This window comes from Panthera pardus, unplaced genomic scaffold (genome assembly GCF_024362965.1).
Source record: "Panthera pardus isolate Hobbes unplaced genomic scaffold, ASM2436296v1 HiC_scaffold_19, whole genome shotgun sequence".
NCBI classification, from domain to species: Eukaryota; Metazoa; Chordata; class Mammalia; order Carnivora; family Felidae; genus Panthera; species Panthera pardus.
The window spans coordinates 20,023,462-20,041,982 of record NW_026526754.1 but is presented as its reverse complement, the minus strand read 5'-3'; the positions used below and the strand labels follow the sequence as shown (position 1 = coordinate 20,041,982).

The 18,521-nt window shown below is 42.0% G+C and overlaps 1 long non-coding RNA gene across 1 annotated transcript in view; it reads right to left on the bottom strand.

Moving 5' to 3' along the window:
* LOC109245633 (uncharacterized) overlaps positions 1–17,599 on the bottom strand; it is a 54,318-nt gene extending 36,719 nt beyond the window's left edge. Inside the window, exon 1 of the long non-coding RNA XR_002070996.2 lies at positions 17,517–17,599. This is a non-coding gene — a long non-coding RNA (uncharacterized LOC109245633). The remainder of the gene's footprint in view (positions 1–17,516) is intronic.
* Between the last annotated feature and the right edge of the window lie 922 nt (positions 17,600–18,521).

Sequence of the window (18,521 nt, the reverse complement as noted above, 5' to 3'; positions counted from 1 at the left end):
GTGGTACCCCAAAGCTGGCATCAGCAGGAAGCTATCACTTCCCTGGGTCTGAAAGAACTTGCAAGGGGAGGAGTAGGTACCAGCCCCTGGAGGAAGCCACCCTAAGTAGGAAAGAGGATGAGACCAACTCACAGGGACCCATAAAGCAGGGAGGTTGGGAAATAAATTCCCTTTCTCCAGTTTCCTGCTGACAAGTCCCATTAACCATTCAGACTCCACAGAACAAGGAAGCCCATTGATGCAGCCCACATAAGTCAACCTCTTCCACACAAAGAAGGATGGAGAAGGAAGGAGAATGAATAGGGAGGGACAAAAGGGAAATGTCCAGGGTATGACCATTATCATTTTCTCTTGACAGATAAGGAAACTGAGCTATCAAGCAGCTGAGGAACATGTCCAAGCTTCTACAGCTTGAAAGCCAGAGCTAGACTGGGAATCCAGGTGTTCTAGTGACCATTAACCACCACCTCTAGGCTGCAAGTGTTTCCCTCCAACCCCAATCAAGGTAGAAAATGGTCAACAAACACGTGGGAAGGATGATCAGGGCTCCAGGGTTCCAGGATCAGGGGAAGCAATTGTGCCCTAGCATATCATGGTAATCCAGAACTAAGAACAGATCTGGTGACCCCATACTCGCATGCACCCACACCCAGATATTTTAGTCATGTTGTTCCCAGGGCCCCAGTCTCATGGGACAAGAGCAGCCCAGGTGTGTGTATCAACTCTTCGGCCACGTCATTGAATGTGTCTTGAACACCTAACTCCAGGCACAAGGTTTTCAGTGAAAAATATTTTAGACTCTTCCAAGTGGGTGCTGGTTTTCTGCCACCTCCTGTACTTCTGAACTGTTGGGGAAGCAAAGTTCCTACAATTCCTGCATGTCCTTCAGCCCCAGAGAAAGTACCACCTGGGGAGATGCTTCAATTTATGCAGTAAAATCCTCTCCAACCCTTAAAGAAAAAAAATAAAAGTGCTTCTCCCTATTCTGATTTGCAGCAATTTGCAGAATCGGTAGGTGATGAAATGGGCCATGGGGTTCCTGAGTCCCCAAATAGACCTGGTTATGAGAAACCTCCTTCATGTGACCTCTCAGACCCCACAGACTGGGCCTGCAGGGTCCCAGAGCTGTCCGAAGAAGACCCTGATCCCAGAGACAGATGCCACCCAGGAGTCACCCAGCTGGAGGGTTCTGCCCTTTGAGGTCCCTGTAGCCCCACAGGAGAAGCAGGCAAGGTGGGCCTCTTGGCAGCGGCTAAGCTGACAGCTATAGCTGAGCAGTGGGGCTGATGTGGAAGGAAAAGCCTGTCTGCCCTTCCAAGCCTTTGTTATCAAACAGCTCCTACAGAGTAGCTGCAGAGAACACATCAATACAAATGCAGGCAGCCTATCACAAGGTAGACGCTAGGCCTGCCATTAGCCAAGGTCCTAGGGGCTCTAAGCCCATCTATTTCATCTTTGACTTCCAGCTTTATTGTTCTGTGATGAGGAGGAAGGGACCACTCTCCCTGTGTCCACCTCATCTGCCTTCTCTACCATGCACTGTGATGGTCTCTGCCCCCAGCAGGTTGCAAAACCGAGCCAGCTTTATGATTGCTCTCTCCCTGTTTCCCCAGTCTGTGGATCTTTCTGTCCCAAATAAATCAATGTTACTATTTCTCTTTTTCCTCCTCACTCTCCACAGGCCACCACTCAGGCCATTTCTTTCAGATAATGAGCCGGGCATGCTCTTGAGCTGGGCCTGTGTGGAGCTCAGGCTAGGATGGAAACAAGACTGCATGGTCCAAACCAGAGGGTTTCTGAGCTGCCGCTCACATTTCCCCCTGGCTGGGTCCATCACTGCCATTTCTCTTCTGCATGATGTATGAGGAGGACGGTGGGACAGGGCAAGGGCGGTGAGGGTGGAAAGAGCAGGTGCAAAGGCCTCATCCTAAGCCATCTAAGTGGACTCTCCAGTCAGCCCACGATACACACTCCAACTTTAGGTCAGCAGGCTTCTAATACCATTTCCACTTCAAGTTCAAAAGGAGGATTCTAGGAGCCATTTAGCTGGATGGTTACCAAAACAGAGACTTAAAAAGAAAAGTAAACAAACTCCTACATGGAATCCCAATACATAAAAGAGGTAACTGTAGCTTTGTATCAGATGATATTGAGAGGAGGACCCAGGACCCTCCCCTGCTTTCTCTCCCCATCAATACCACAGGCTACCCAGGTGTCTCCTAAAAGCCCAGATTTCTGCCAGATGTCATTTGGAAATTGTGAGTCAGCCCTTTAATAGAGCTGAAATCCCCTCTTGAGAATTTCTAGCATGTTCTCAACTCTAGTCTTTCATGGCCACATCTGTAAGTCTGTCCCTGCCTGGCATCCACTGTTCTTATAGTAGCTGGTACCAAGCCACCCTGGAGGCTCTGCCCTCCCTCTCAGCAACCCTTGCCATACCACTCCCAGTAAGGAGGAGCCTGAGTGTGGCAGGGCCCCTAACCCAGTGCTCCCCAGTCCCCTGCTTGGCCTTTAACACCTAAAAGGGCTCCCTTGACCTGCATATTGACTAGTTCCTCCCCAAGGTGAGAATTTCCTTGAGCCCTAAGACCTAACTGCCTTCTGGACAATTTGGCCTGATGGTTAGGAGTAGAGACTCCCTAGTCAGGCTGCCTGCATTCAAATCCTGACTCTGCTCCTTTCTAGCTACATGATCTTTGATTAAGTTAACCACTCTGTGAATCAGTATCCTCATCTACAAAATACAGACAGCAACCCATCCAACTGCATGTGGTTCTTGGGAGAATTAACAGGGTCCATATAGCACAGTTTTATGTATGGCCCCAGCACATGGTAAACACCCAGTAATTATTACTCTATTGCACTCACCCCGTTTCCACCCCAGACCTGGCACCCAAGATCGGGCAGGAGCTGGGCCACCAGGCAGTTCTCTTACCTCCCTGCTTCTGTGTGCACACTTCAAACCACACTGCCACCTGCTGGTGGCCTGCACACACTCCAGGGGCACCCAGCCAAGATAAAACTTCAACTCAAAAATTCATTTTAGAAAAATCCATTCGATAAATATTTATTGAGCACCCATGCAATGCCAGAAACTATGCTATGTACTAGTAATGTAACGTGGGGTAAAGGGAGACAAGATTTTTACTCCGGTGAAACTTACTGTGCAGTAAAACTTCCCCTCAAGGAACCCAGAGGCAAAGGCTGACAGTTAAAGCTGACAAAAGACTCAAGAAAATGTTTAGCACCCCTGCCCTGTGTTGCACATGTGCCCAGTGGAAGCCCTAAGGCTAAGAAAAGAAGGAAAGAAGCATCACCATGATGGTGGCCTGGGTTCCCTTTTTCTCTTGGGCCCCCTCTGCAGCTATGTGGCCATGGGACGGAGTCTGGCCCACAGAACCTGGGCAGAAGTGATGTGAGCTGCTTCTAAGCTTGGCCCATGAGAACTTCCAACAGGAGATGCTCTCCATGCTTTTGTCCCTTCTGGGTGGTCTTGAATAGAAAGGACTCCCATGGCAACTTAAGAGTCGCCTGTTGAAGACAGCAGAATCATAAGACAGAAGTCTGAGCTCCCGAATCACCACTTGGGAGAAAGTTGTTCAACCAGAAAACTTGCACTGGAGTTTGACAGGAGTGAGAAATAAACTTGGAAACTTGGGGGTTATGTTTTATCACAGCTGATACAATATTAATGTACAGAAGTGGTAAGGGATTGTGGGGAGCAACAGAGAAGCTAAATGAGAAAACAAGATGGATGATGAATAAGATGGGAATTCAATAATATTCTGTTGCTCTTGTAAGTTTCTGTTCTTTAACATCAAAAAGTAAATGTGGTTTATTTTTCCACTGAGCTTAGTAATAAAACATGAGCCACAAACGGGGATTATATGCCCACTGCTTTAGGAAAAGAAAAACATAACTTTGGCTTGACATGATTTCTTTCACAGAGAACAGGAGAAAAAAAAAGAGAGAGAGAGAGAAAATACAAAGGAAATCCTCTGGCTGGCTGGAGAATTTAGAAGCAGAGTCACAGAGAGCTCAAGAAACTTGAAGAACATAAGACCAATTTCAAAGGCTGAGAAACATCTTTGACTGGAGAGCCTCAGGCCCAGGGAAAGGTCTGATGAGATCACCTAAATCACAGATGAGTTAACAGAAGACAAAAGCTATTATCTTCTCAATTTGTGATCAGGGTTTAAGAATCCAAACTACCCTAAACATGTTACGCAAGAATGATAAAATGAGAGATACCAGAAGGGACTCTCTTTCAAAATAACATTAAAATTATTCTCACTGGGGTTCTTCATACCGTCAACATCAGAATCATAGGGGAATGCTAGTTGAAATGTAGTTATATTTATTCGTAGTAACCAAAATCTAGAAACAACCCAAATGTCCATTAACTGGTGAATGGATAATCTAAATTGGTATCTCCATACATTGGAATTTTATTCAGCAATCAATACAGTGAGCAATTGATAAGTATAACATGTATGAATCTCAAAAATGTTACAGTAAGGCAAAGAAACCAGACACAAAAGTACATACTGTATGTTTCCACTTACATGAAACTCTAGAAAAGACAAATTTACTCTACAGTGACAGGGCAGGGAGAGAGGGGAGTGGAGAGTGAAGGGGAAATGGCACAAAAATGTGGGAATGTTCTCAACCTTGATTGGAGTGGTGGCAACTCTACTTGTAGGAGCTTATGGGTATATAAATTTGTCCAAACTTATCAAAGTGTACATTTAAAGTGGGAGCATTTGATTTTATGTAAAGTATACCTCAGTAAAATTGATTTATAACTTTTTTAAACGGTTGATTTATTTATTTTGAGAGAGACAGAGATGGTGCAAGTGAGGGAGGGACCGAGAGAGAGGGAGAGAGAGAATCCCAAGCAGGTGCCCCGCTGCAGCACAGAGCCTCATGCAGAGCTCAATCCCACAAACTGTGAGATCATGACCTGAGCCAAAACCAAGAGCCTGATGCTTAGCCTACTGAGCCACCCAGGTGCTCCAATAAAATTGATTTAACCATTAAAATTTTAAAAATACAGGCTTATTAGAAGCAAAACACCCCAGGAGCACTGAGCAAAAAAACTAGTACTCAAATGTTGGTTTCTAATATCATTGTCCAATTCAAGGAACCAGGGCTGATTCTAGAACATAGGCATATACAGATGAGCCCTGAGCTACAGAGGGTGCAAGAAAGTAAGGAAGTACTGGAGGGGGGGTAGCCCACAATGTTGTAGATATGTCAAATAGAGAATCAACCAAAGGCACTCCCAATGGCCAAAACTGAAACAATTTGAGCAAGAAAATAAAGTAGTATTGGATAGAACCCGAAGGTATAACGTATATAACCATGTGTCCATATCGAGGGAAAGAAGGAAGGAAGGAAGGAAGGAAGGAAGGAAGGAAGGAAGGAAGGAAGGAAGGAGAAAAGGAAGGAATAAAGAAAAGAAGGAAGGAGGGAGAAGGAGAGGGAGGGAGGAAGGAAGGAAGGAAACAGAAAACACTCTCATAAAGAAAAATTCCAAGTAACTTATGTAGATATTCTACCCTCAAGGAGAGGGAACTTAATTTTAATTCTTCACTCTTTCAGTGTGGGCTTTGCACAGTGACTTCTTTCTAAAGTGTACAAATATGACATCAGCCACATGATCAAGGTCATCATCAAAGTGGTAAGTCATGTTGATAGTATACCTACTGATACTACGTGATGAGAACGGCACCTACCCCTGTGGTTTAAAAAAAAACAAAACAAAACCCATAACCACAGTCCATGAGAAACATCAGACAAATCTTAAGTGTGGGATAGTCCATAAAATACCTTACTGGTACTATTAAAAACTGTGAAGTCATCAAAAACAAGAGAAATCTGAGAAATTGCAGCAGCCAAGGGGACATGACAAGTAAATGTAATATAATATCCTGGATGGAATCCTAGGACAGAAAAAGGCCATTAGCTAAAAAATAAGGTAATTGGAATAAAGTATGGACTTTAGTTAATAAGAATATATTAATAATGGTTAATTAATTGTGACAAATGTAAAATATTAGTAATGGGGAAACTGGGCTTAGGGTATATGGGAAATCTCTGCACTATCTTTGCAATGTTTCTGTAAATCTAAAACTATTCTAAAATTAAGTTTATTTATTTATTTTTATTACAGCCCTACTCGGGCACCTGGCCGTTTCAGTCACTAGAGCATGTGACTCTTGATCTCAGGGTTGTAAGTTCAAGCCCCAAGTTGTGTGTAGTGATTACTTACAAATAAAATCTTAAAGGAGCCCCTGCGTGGCTCAGTAGGTTAAGTGTCCGACTCTTGATTTCGATTCAGGTCATGAACTCACAGTTTGTAGGATTGAGCCCCACATCTGGCTCTGGGCTGGCAGTGTGGAGCCTGCTTAGGATTCTCTCTCCCTCTCTCTCTGCCTCCACCTCACTCGTACTCGCAATCACTCTCAAAATAAATAAATAAACTTAGATAGATAGATAGGTAAAAATCTTTTAAAAATGTTTCTAGATGGGTGATGGGGATTAAAGAGGGCACTTATCAGGATGAGCACTGAGTGTTGTATGTAAGTGATGTATCACTGAATTCTGCTCCTGAAACCAATATCGCACTGTATTTTAACTAAACTAGAATTTAAATAAAAATTTAAAAAGTAAAAATAAAAAGTAGATTACAGCCCTATTCAATCACAATCTCTGGCCTGTGTTGCCTTCCTTATACTCTGTGCTCAACATACTTGAGTGTATCCAAGAAACCCTAAAGCAGTAGTTCTCAAACCTGGGCTGCTCATTAGAATCAGTTTGGAGGGGCCTCTGGGCTCAGTTGGTTAAGTGTCCAACTCTTTTTTTTTTTTTTAATGTTTATTTTTGAGAGAGAGAGAGAGAGAGAGACAGCAAGCCAGGGAGGGGCAGAGAGAGGGAGACTCAGAATCCCAAGCAGGATCCTGGCTCTGAGCTATCAGCACAGAGCCTGATGCGGAGCTTGAACCCACGAACTGTGAGATCATGACCTGAGCTGAAGTCAGACGCTTAATCGATGGAGCCACCCAGGCCCCACAAGTATTCAACTCCTGATTTTGGCTCAGCTCATGATCTCACGGTCAGTCATGACACTGAGTCCCATGTGTGGCTCACCCTGAGTGTGGAGCCTGCTTAAGATTCTCTCTCTCTCTCTCTCTCTCTCTCTCTCCTGCTGCCCGTCTCATGTGCTCAAGCTCTCTCTCTCTAGCAAAACAAAAAAAACCAAAAAAACCTATATATACATGTTATATTATATATATAATTTCTTTTGTATATATATTTTATATAATTATATATATTATATATTTATATATATAATTTTATATATTTTTTTAATGTATATAATCATATAATCACTTAGGAAACTTAAGAAAACAAAACCAAAACAAACAAAAAAGATACTTAGACCCCACCCCCAGAAACTGATTCAATTGGCAACAAGAGGGATCAGACATGGGTCTTTTTTAAAGGTCCCCTGGTGATTTAATGTGCAGCCTGAGTTGGGATTCACTGCTTTTCGAATAGTGGATTCCTTCCTTTATTCTCTTTTACTTGGACATCCAATATTTCCTCTTTCCTTTCCCTTAAAACATTTAATCACACCACTTGCCTGCTTGGGAGAAAACAAAAAACAAAAACAAAAACAAAAACCTGTCACGGGCCTGCAGAAGGCAGGAACCACTCCTAAGCAGCCATGCCACAGCCCCTGGCCACCAGCGCCTGGCCATCTCCCGACTGTACCTGTGTACATCCCCACATCACCACAAGCACCCAGCCCAGCAAGACTCTGCTCCTTCACAGCACCACAATCCACAGAGAAGCCTCCTCTTTCCCAGTGGAAATTTCCTGCCTCTTCTGCCTGGCAAACTCTTCCTCATCTTTCAAAACCTAGATCAAATGTCCCCTCCTCTCTGAAGCCTTCCCACACATCACCCTAGAACTTAGTCGCTTTCCTCTTCTGTCTTCACACCATACTTTCCTAACACCTGTCTCATCGCCCACTGCGTTGGGTTGCAATTATTTGTTTGGGTGTCTCTGACCCATCACTGGGACATGAGCTCCCTGAGGGTAGGAATCTGGCACTGCTTGCCACTCACACCCCCCATCTTCTCAGCCCAGTGCCGGGCACAGAGTTGTTCCTCAATATTCACACAAATGAGTGAGTGAATAAATGCATTAGTGAACAAACTCGTTCTGGAGGACTTAGCCTTGTGTTAGGGGACATAAAATCCACCAGCTAAGAGAAGATCTCTCTCTGTATCAGATGGCCCATCTATTTTTGTTCATTTGCTCTGCAAGCGACATTCTGAATGTTTCCTTTATGTGTTTGTTAAGAAGAACTATATACAGTAACTTAATGAACAGGCTCTCATGTACACAAGCCAGTCCAGGATATCAGTGATGCTACTGGGAACATGGAATGCAAGCAGGCAGGCACCCCAGACTAGAAGCTGCAACCAGCCCGAAAGCAGCAAACACCTTGCATGGAAGAATGCAAGCAGAGGCAGGGCCAGGAGACCAGTACCGTCCTGCCCTCAGCTTATCGCCCCGTAAAGCACACAGGGCAACACTTTTAAACGTCTCTTTTTTTGTGGGAGGAAACTGAGTCTCAAAGAAGTTGGGAATGGGAGCTGGTATCAGGGGCAAACCCCAAAGCAGCCACCAAAAAGGAGAAACAGACTTAAAGCACCTTCTTCTACATTTGTAAAAGTTTCATGAGAACCATAAATCCAGTTCCATAGATCCTCACGCTGCATTTCAAGAAGTAGCAAGTCAATATCCCCAAACTCATTCAGTGGAGGAATAAGGACTGGAATCCAATCTTCCCATGACAAAAGGAAAGATTCTGTGTGATGTAAAGAAGAGGACCTAGGACCACAAACAATGTGAGGATTGGATAAGAGTTATAGACCCTCTTGCCAGGAAAAAATTCAGTGCTCAAGATTCTGCATAAAAGCCAGAGTCTAAAAAGCCCTCTGAAATAAGCAGGGACTCTCCGTGAGTCAATGGATCCTGGGTAAGAACCCCTCCGCTAGATGGTCCTAGAGCTCCTCCACGTCATGACATTCCCTAAATTACCCTTTCTTAAACAAAAGCGCTTAGTGCAGGCTGCAACATAGTAACTTCTCAATAAATGAAAGCTATTAATTATAATGATGTGAAAATAAATGCGAAATTAGTCTCATTCGATTGCAAGGAATAGAAACTCAACTGAAACTAGTTTAAACAACATGGGGGTTATTGGGAACATCAGCTTTAGGCGCAGCTGGATCTAGGTGCGCAGGTGAACTCCTCTAGATTCTCTAACTTCTTGGTTCATCTTTCCAGGGTCTTGTTGTATTCTCAGCCATGCTCTCTCCGTGTTGGGGCAAGATGGCTGCCAGCCGCTCCAGATTCACAGCCTATACTTTCAGTAACTCCTGCACAAGTTTCCCAACAGTTACAGAGGAGACTCACGATGGTCTTAGGTGGATCACTTCAAGTCACCTGCCCATCCTTGAACCATTCTCTAGGCCTGAGGGACAGCATATCCTAATGGCCTTGTTTCAGTTTCAAGCCCACAGTGAGATCTAGAGGCGGTGAGGCCAACCACCCAAACCGCACACATTGGGATTGGGGAAGGGTTGGCTCCCCAAGAAAAATCAATGTGCCATTACCAAAGGAAATGGACAAGGGACCCCGAATGGGCAGAATCAATCTGTGTCCAAGACAGTCATAATAAACAGCAATCATAGCTAGTGGGTTGTTGCTGTTTGGTCTGGAAGCTGATGCTTATTCAGTGCTGCTCTTAATGCCTTGTACATCAGACAAAGCAAAATAAGATGGAGAAGCTAGAAGGCACGGGAAGCCCATGGACCCCTTCATCCCAGTGACAGCCCTGTTTGCTCATTTCAACAGCTCTCCTTTGGAGATAGCAGCTCCCAGTAATAGACACTCTATCTCCCGCAGTCTTGTTTCTGCCAGTCAACAGCCACTGTTAAAGGGAGAAGAGAAAAACTTCCTGTCTCCTGACAGGCCTCCTGCTCAGGTGTATTTTTGTTCCTTTACCTAACCCTGAAGGCTATCTTTATTTTCTCCCTTACTGAGTGGTTTGGTGACTGTCTGCTTTAATCATTATAGAGATTTAGAAATTTGCTGCAGGGAATACTGCAATCCTTACAGAACCAGGATATCTGAAGTGTTTTTTCTATTAATGACCTCGACCCTGAAAAGGAATCTGAGCACCAGTGATAGATTGCCACCCTTCAGGCCTTGGGAACAGGGACTAGCCTCTCTACCCCCTTGTCCTCCATTAGCAGCTGGCCCCAAGACATCACTGGGTCTGGTTGAGACAAAGTAAAGGGCTTTCAACTCTGTTTCCTGCGTCTAGTCTGCTCTGAGCCACAGCCCAGCTCAAGTGAGGCCCCTTTTCCTGCAGTAACCAAACACCCCCTGAGAAGCCCCAGAAGAAACGATCAGCCTGCAGCCTTGAAGATATGGTTGTGTAGTTTCATCTGAGGAGAGGGCTCAGCTCTTTCCAGGGTAGTTTGGGATGGGAGGGAAGAACGTTGAGTGTAATGAGAATAAAACGGTAAGAAAACTAAGTTGTTATCTAGGCAACTAAAGTCCGCTTCTTTTCTAAGAACAAGGAAGAGAGTCAAGTGGTGATCTCAACACTAAAATCTGCTTGTCCCCTACTCAAAAGCCTTCTCTGGCTCCCTATTTTCTTCTATATAAAAATCAACCTCCAGAATGTGCCTTGCAGGTCCTGTATGATCTGTCCCCTACTTAACTTTTCCAGTCTCAATTCTCTGTGCTGATTCATCCCTCCACTTTTCTCCAACATGTCTTAGAGAGTGGATCTTGCTCTCTTGCCAGAAAGCTTACAAGCTGTTCTCTCTTCCTAATGTGTTTCTCTACTTGGTTACTGCATTAGCTTCCTTTTGCCACTAACAAATAAATACAAACTTTGTGGCTTAAAACAAGACACTGTCTTTTCTTACAGTTCTGGAGGCCAGAAGCCCCAGCTGGTTTCACTGGACTGAATCGGCAGGGCCATGCTCCCTCCAGAGGCTATAAGGGAGAATCTATTTGGTTGCCTTTCCCAGCTTCTAGAGCTATATTCCTTGTATTCCTTGGCCCCTGATCACTTCTTCCATCTCCAAAATAGCATAGCATTTTGCCTTGTTGCTCCAATAGCCTTCTTCTTCTGTCTGATCTCCCCGTACCTCCTTCTTATAAGGACACTTGTGCTTGCATCTAGGGCCCATCTAGATAATCAAGGAAAATCTCCTCAATTCAAAATCCTTATCTTAATCACATCCGAAAGCCCCTTTTGCCACATAAGGTAACATCCTCAGGTTCCAGGAGGTTAGGACCTGGATATCTCATGTGGGTTCATTACCAGCCTTCCACATTCACTTCCTACACATCTATCAGGAGTCACCTGGGATGTCAGCTGGTTGCTCCGGGATGCCCTCACTGCTCTCTTCTCCCCTCAGCTCAAGGTTATATGTCCTCGCCTCCCCTGCACACTGAGCACACTACAGTATGTGACACTGTCACTGGTCTGCTCCCTAATTAAACTCATCTCTTTGGAGGCAGGGAGCAGATCTGAGGCACAGAAAGATCTGTCACTTATGGAAGGGCATGTGAAACAAGAAGTGGGGGGAAATGAAGCTATAGAACAATAGGTACAATGCGGGCACTGGTTAAAGAGTACCTCTTGCGCGCCTGGGGAGATGCAACCCAACTTGTATCGGTGGTTACCTCTGAGAGAGGGGCAGGATTGAAGACGGAGACTTCTCCAATCCTGGGTTGCCTGCGCTTTTGTCGTGAGAAGGTGTTCACGAAACACCTGAGAACTTGAACAGTCACATATTTGAGATCCTGTCACATTTCCCAGCTTTCTGCTTGAACAAACAGTTGTTTTGTGTGTGCGCACAGTGCCAAACAGGCCCCAGTTTGAAAATGTTTGCAAGAAGACCACTAAGTCTTAAAGCCTCATTATTCAGTCTTCTGCCAAAAGCCAAAATGCCATCCCAAGATTTCAAGTCCTGCCAGGCACTTTCTGCTGAAAGGATCCATTTAGGGTAGGACATGCTCCAAAAAACCCAGTCTCTAGTGAGTGAGGGAGCCAAGTGGCCCACACCATGCAGCCAGGAGCGACTGCTATTGCTTCAGGATGCCTCGAGGGGCTGAGATGACACTCATCCATCCCTGCCAGAGCAGGGAAGGGGATCTGCAGCCACCTTATTCAATAGCAGATGTTACCAACCAGCCAGCAAACGGCAGAGGTCACCAGGACTGAGCCAAGCTAATTGTTCTGATTAAAGTATTACGTTCTGGGGCGCCTGGGTGGCTCAGCTGGTTTAACATCCAACTTCAGCTAAGGTGATGATCTCACAGTTTGTTGGTTCGAGCCCTGCATCAGGGCTCTGTGCTGGCAGTGGGAGGCCTGCTTGGGAGTCTCTCTCTGTCCCTCTCTCTCTGCTCCTGCCCAACTTGTATACACTCTCTCCCAAAATAAATACATAAACTTAAAAATAAAAATAAAAATAAAATATCACTTACTACAGAAATGCTGACTCAAGTCAGCCAAAATTTGCCCCTAGCACACCATCCAAAGAAGCAAGGAGATGCCCAAAGAAACCCACATGTGGACACAAGAAATATCTGTAAGCAGTCATGGAAAGAGAAAGGTAAAAGACACAAGGTAATAAAGACACCACTAAAAAAAATTTCTGATAAGCAAGGGCAAGAGACAGGCAAGGAGAAAATATTTGCCACACATGTAACAAAGGATTATTATCTAAATATACATATTTTAAAATTTTCTCACAAATGAATAAGAAAAAGGCAAGCAGACCAAATAAAAACTGGGCAAAAGATAGGACAAGTAATTCCTAGATAGAAAACGGTGTTCACATGATCCATCAATTCATGAAAGAATGTTCAAATTCAGTAAATGATCAGGAAAATGCAAATGTTATTCTTATGTTCTATTTGTAGAAGGGCAAACTGTTAACAGTTTTGTGAAAATTTTGGGTGTATGTAAGAAACTTTAAAATGCATATATCCCTCCATGTTGCTGAGTATCAACCCTAGGGAAAAACTCACATACCTGGGAAAAATGAGAAATGGATTTTTGTTGCAACACTGTTTGTTATTGTGAAAATCTGGAAATAGCCTAATGGTGTAGTCACAGATGAATTGCTAAATAGAGTATAAAACATTCATACTGGGAAACACTAGGTAAGAGTTTAAAAGAATAACACACATCTTTATAGACTGACATTAAAAGACCTCTAAGATACCCTATAAAATTTTAAAACGATATTAAGGAATTATGCTTATAAATTATTTCTAGATATCTGTATTATAATAGTTAGGAAAAGTATAATCCAATTGCTAATAGTAATGATAACACTGGCTGTCTCCAAACTATCTTCCCCAATATAATTTATGTAAATATGCACATAGGAAAAGATATTAGAACTATTAGCTGATTGTATTAGTTTAAAATCAATATGCAGCTGGGGCGCCTGGGTGGCGCAGTCGGTTAAGCGTCCGACTTCAGCCAGGTCACGATCTCACGGTCCGTGAGTTCGAGCCCCGCGTCAGGCTCTGGGCTGATGGCTCAGAGCCTGGAGCCTGTTTCCGATTCTGTGTCTCCCTCTCTCTCTGTCCCTCCCCCGTTCATGCTCTGTCTCTCTCTGTCCCAAAAATAAATAAACGTTGAAAAAAAAAAAAATTTAAAAAAAAAATAAAAAAAAAATAAAATAAAATAAAATCAATATGCAGCTATAACAATAGCAAAAAAAAAAAAGAAAAGAAAAGAAGACAAGAGAGAAAAGAGAAGAAAAGGAAAGAAAACTAAGAAAAGAAAAAAGAAAAGAAGAGAAAAGAAAAGAAAAGAAACCTTTATTCATATTAACAGAATAGGTCCTTGGAATTTTTTAGGGATATTGGCTGATGACTTTTGAGAATATCCTAATTTGCAAATTCCATCCTTATTCATTCTACATCACTTCTATTACCACATGTATGCATTTAATTTATTCTATTTTTCTACGAATTACTAAAAGAACAGTAATAAAATATCCCAGTATGATTGTGGATTTTTCCGTTTATCACTTCAGTTATGTCATTTTTTGTTTTCTATATATTAAAGCTTTTTTAATAGAGGCATACACATATTAGACTGTTGAGTATTCCTGAAAAACTGACAATTTAATTAATGTAAAATATCCTTCTTTATCTCTGTTACTACTCTTCTGTCTTGACATCTACTTTGCCTAATATTTACATAGCCACATCTGCTTTCTTAAACTTAATGTTAACCTGGTGTATCTTCACCCATCCTTTTGCCTTCAATCTGTCTTTATATTTAAAATCTTTCACAAATGGCATATAGTTAGGTCTTACATCTTCATCTAATCTGACAACTCTGCTGTGGCCATGACTCATCTTGTTCATTTACACTTAATGCGATTGTTGGTAAGGTTATGCTTAAGTCCATCATTTTGCTAGTTGTTTTCCATTTACTCCATTTATTTCATCTGTTCCTTTTTTCCTCTTTTCTTCGATTAATTTGGGTAAATTGGGTACTTTTTGGTATTGCAAAGAGTCCTTTATTTGACTTTTGAGCTGTATCACTCTGATATATTTTTAGTAATTTCTACAGAATAGCACTGTTTAATAGAAATACAATGTAGGGGCACCTGGGTGGCTCAGTTGGTTAAGTGTCTGACTCTTGATTTCAGCTCAGCTTCATGATTTCATGGTTCATGGGATAGAGCCCCATGTGGGGCTCTGCACTGACAGCACAGAGCCTGCTTGAGATTCTCTCTCTCCCTCTCTCTCTCTCTCTGCCCCTCCCCCACTCATGCAGGCACACACACTCTCTCTCTCAAAAAAAATAATAAACTTGAAAAATATAATGTAAGCCATACATGTAATACTTACAGAATATCTCAATTTTCTAGTTGTCACATTAACAAAATTTTTAAAGCTGAAATTAACAATATATTTTATTTAATCCAATGTCCCCAAAATATTGTCACTTAAACATGTAATAACTAAAAATATTGAGGGGCACCTGGATGGTTCAGTCGGTTAGGCAGCCAACTTTGGCTCAGGTCATGATCTCACTGTTTGTGGGTTGGAGCCCCACAGTGGGGTCTGTGCTGACAGCTCAGAGCCTGGAGTGTGCTTCTGATTCTGTGTCTCCCTCTCTCTGCTCCTCCCCAACTTGTGCTCTGTCTCTGTCTCTGTCTCTCTCTCAAAAATAAATGAACATTTAAAAAATTTAAAAAAACATTCATACAGTTTTCATTCTAAAATTACATTCACATTAAGTCTTTGAAATCTGATGTGAATTTTATCCCTATACCATATCACAACAGTGAAAGTGAAAGACAGTTCTACAAGAACAATAAAATGGTATTTCATAGAAGAATATGTATGCCACTTCACAGTTTTTCATTCAAATTTTAATAATTAAAATTACAAATTCATTTCCTCAGCTTCACTAACCATATTTCAAGTGCTTAGTAGCCACATGTGGCTGGTAGGTACTGTATTGAACAGAACAGCTCTAGAGTTTATACCATGTAAGTTTAATGTATTCCAGTCTAGCCTAAAATAATACTCTAGAACTTCATTAACAATGGAGTACTACTAATAGCCTAATTCCGCTTATCCCTGCCCACGCTTTGTGCCAATATTCACCTATCTTTTTCTCTCACCTGTATTATAGACCTCACAACACATGGCTGTAACATTCGCTTCAGTCGGTAGTCTTTTAAAGCTCAGCTACATATTTAGTATGCATTAAAAATTTTTCCTAAAAATTGGATTTTCAGTTTCCCTTCATATTTATTCATATTTATTTACCCTTTCCCACACTCTTCAGTATTTACTGTAGACCTGAGTTCCCATCTTGTATCATTTCCCTTCAGCTTGAAGAACTTTCTTTAGCATTTCTTACAGTGAGGTTCTGCTGGCAACAAATTCATCCAGCTTTCCCTCACTTGAAAATGTCTTCATTTTGCCTTCATTTTTAAAGTATATTTACTCAGGATACAGGATTCTATATTGAGAGTTGTTGTTTTTATTTCAGCCCTTTAAAGATACCATTCCAGCATCTTCTGGTCTCCACTGCTTCTGAGAAGGAATCAGCTTTAATTCTTGCACTGTTCCCATGTGTCTAATGCACATGTATTTTTTCTTTGGTCTCAATATTTCCTCTTTAACATTCATTTTTGTCAATTTGACTATAATGTCTTAGGAAAATGTTGTTGTTATTTTAATTTATCCTACATGTTCTCTGAGAGTTCTGTTAAAATTATCTTTTTTTTTTTTTTTTTTTTTGGTAATTCTCTTGTTGCCTCAGTTTACATGAAGATTTTATTACCAATACAGCATTTTTTCAATTCAAGGGTTTCCATCATGTTCTTTTTTCATAGGTCCCATTTTACTCATTTGTTAAAATGATTCATTTCTACAGATTTTTAATAGACTCATTTTTTAAACATTTGTACTAGATCGTTATTTTTAAGTTGTTACCTGAAAATTATATCTGAGTTGCCTCCCTTTGAGTAATTAACCACACTTTTCTATCTTTTGCAGGTCCTCTAATTTTCCATTGTATGTTAAACACTGTTTCTAGGAATGGCTCCTCCCTCTAAAGTTAAGTCCCTTTACATTTCTTTGCCTCCAGGGCTCTTTGATAGTTTGAAAGAAAAGTGTGACTGTGGCACCTGGGTGGCTTAGTTAAGCATCTGACTTCAGCTCAGATCTCACCATTCATGGGTTCAGGCTCCACGATGGGCTCTGTTCATGGGTTAGAGCCCTGCATCCGGCTCTGTACTGACAGCTCAGAGCCTGGAGCCTGCTTCCGATTCTGTGTCTTTCTCTCTCTCTGCCCCTTCTCCATTCATGCTGTCTCTCTCTCAAAAATAAATACACATTAAAAAGAAAAGAAAAGTATGACTCTATTGCTCTTGTTTGCCTAGTGACTTGTGGTTGTGTTGTTGGGTTGAGGGTCTCTCACATTTTCCTATATCCCAACCAAGGATGCAACACCTCATTTAGGTTTTGTTACGTAACAAACCTTCCCCAAAACTAGTAGATTAAAACAACACTCGTGCTTAGTTCACATGTCTGTGGATTGGCAATTAGGTCTGAGCTCAGCTGGGTGGTTTTTGTGGACTCGGCTAGGCTCTCAAGCATCTGTAGCCAGGTACTGGGCAGATTGGAGGATTCACTTCAGAGTGCTGAGTATAAGCTGCACAATGTGGGCACCTTGGTGACCCATATCTCATCCCCAGCAGGCAAGCTCGAGTTCTCATGACAGCAAAACAGCAAACCTAGCCAAAGCATGAAGGTCTTAAGGATTTGCTCAACACTGGCACACTGTCATATTTGCCACATACTACTGGCCAAACAAGTCGTAAGACCAACCCAAATTCAAGGGATGGTAATAGAAACTTTACCTCCTGATGGAAGGAGCTGCAAAGCCACAGCAATGGCATAGGTCATGAAAGAGTTGAGGATTGCAGCTTTTTTTTTCTTTTGCAATCTACAAAAAATGTAACAATTTGTTCTTTTTAAAAAATGTTTTTCAGTTTTAATTAAGCACTCAAATTACCTTTTCCAAAAGAACAACAGAATCTACTTTTTAATGTTTCTCAGAAAAGAAAATAATGAATCATGGACTGCAATCAATCAAAATTGAGAATGTTCAACCCATGAATACCAACAATGTGGGGTAATCATATAATGACTTCAGGGAGGGAGAGGCAGGTTTTATTCTACTGTAACCCCATGAGTCTCCATTTGAAACAGTGTTTTGATTTGGAAAGGGATATCATAAAAATAGCACTGTCAACCTGGGGTATTTAGCGAAGAAATCAGTTCAAACCAGGAATCAAAATAAGACAGATGGCTAAAGAAATCAGAGCTATTTTTCTTGGAGAAGAAAATCTTCAATAAATACAAACTGGTCGGCTTCAAATATCTATAGATTTGTTTGGTTTAATCATTATTTTTTGAATCAGAAATAAAAAACTATTTTCTTTCCTAAATAATTTTTGTATTATAATTCATATACCATAAAATTGACCATTTTAAAGTATACAATTGAATGGTTTTTATGATATTCAAAAGGTTGTATGACTATCACCACTATCTAAACCCAGAACATTTTAACCACCCCAAAAAGAAACCCTGTGCCCACTAGCAGTCACGCCCCATTCCTCCCTCATCACAACCCTTGGAAATCACTAATCTACTTTCTGTCTCCATGACTTGCCTATTATGGGCATTTCATATAAATGGAATCATATAGGGGCGCCTGGGTGGCTCAGTCAGTTAAGCATCTGACTTCAGCTGAGGTCATGACCTCACAGTGTGTGGGTTCAAGCCCCTTATTGGGCTCTGTGCTGACAGCAAGGAGCGTGCTTGGGATTCTGTGTCTCCTGGCCTCTCTCTTTGCCCCT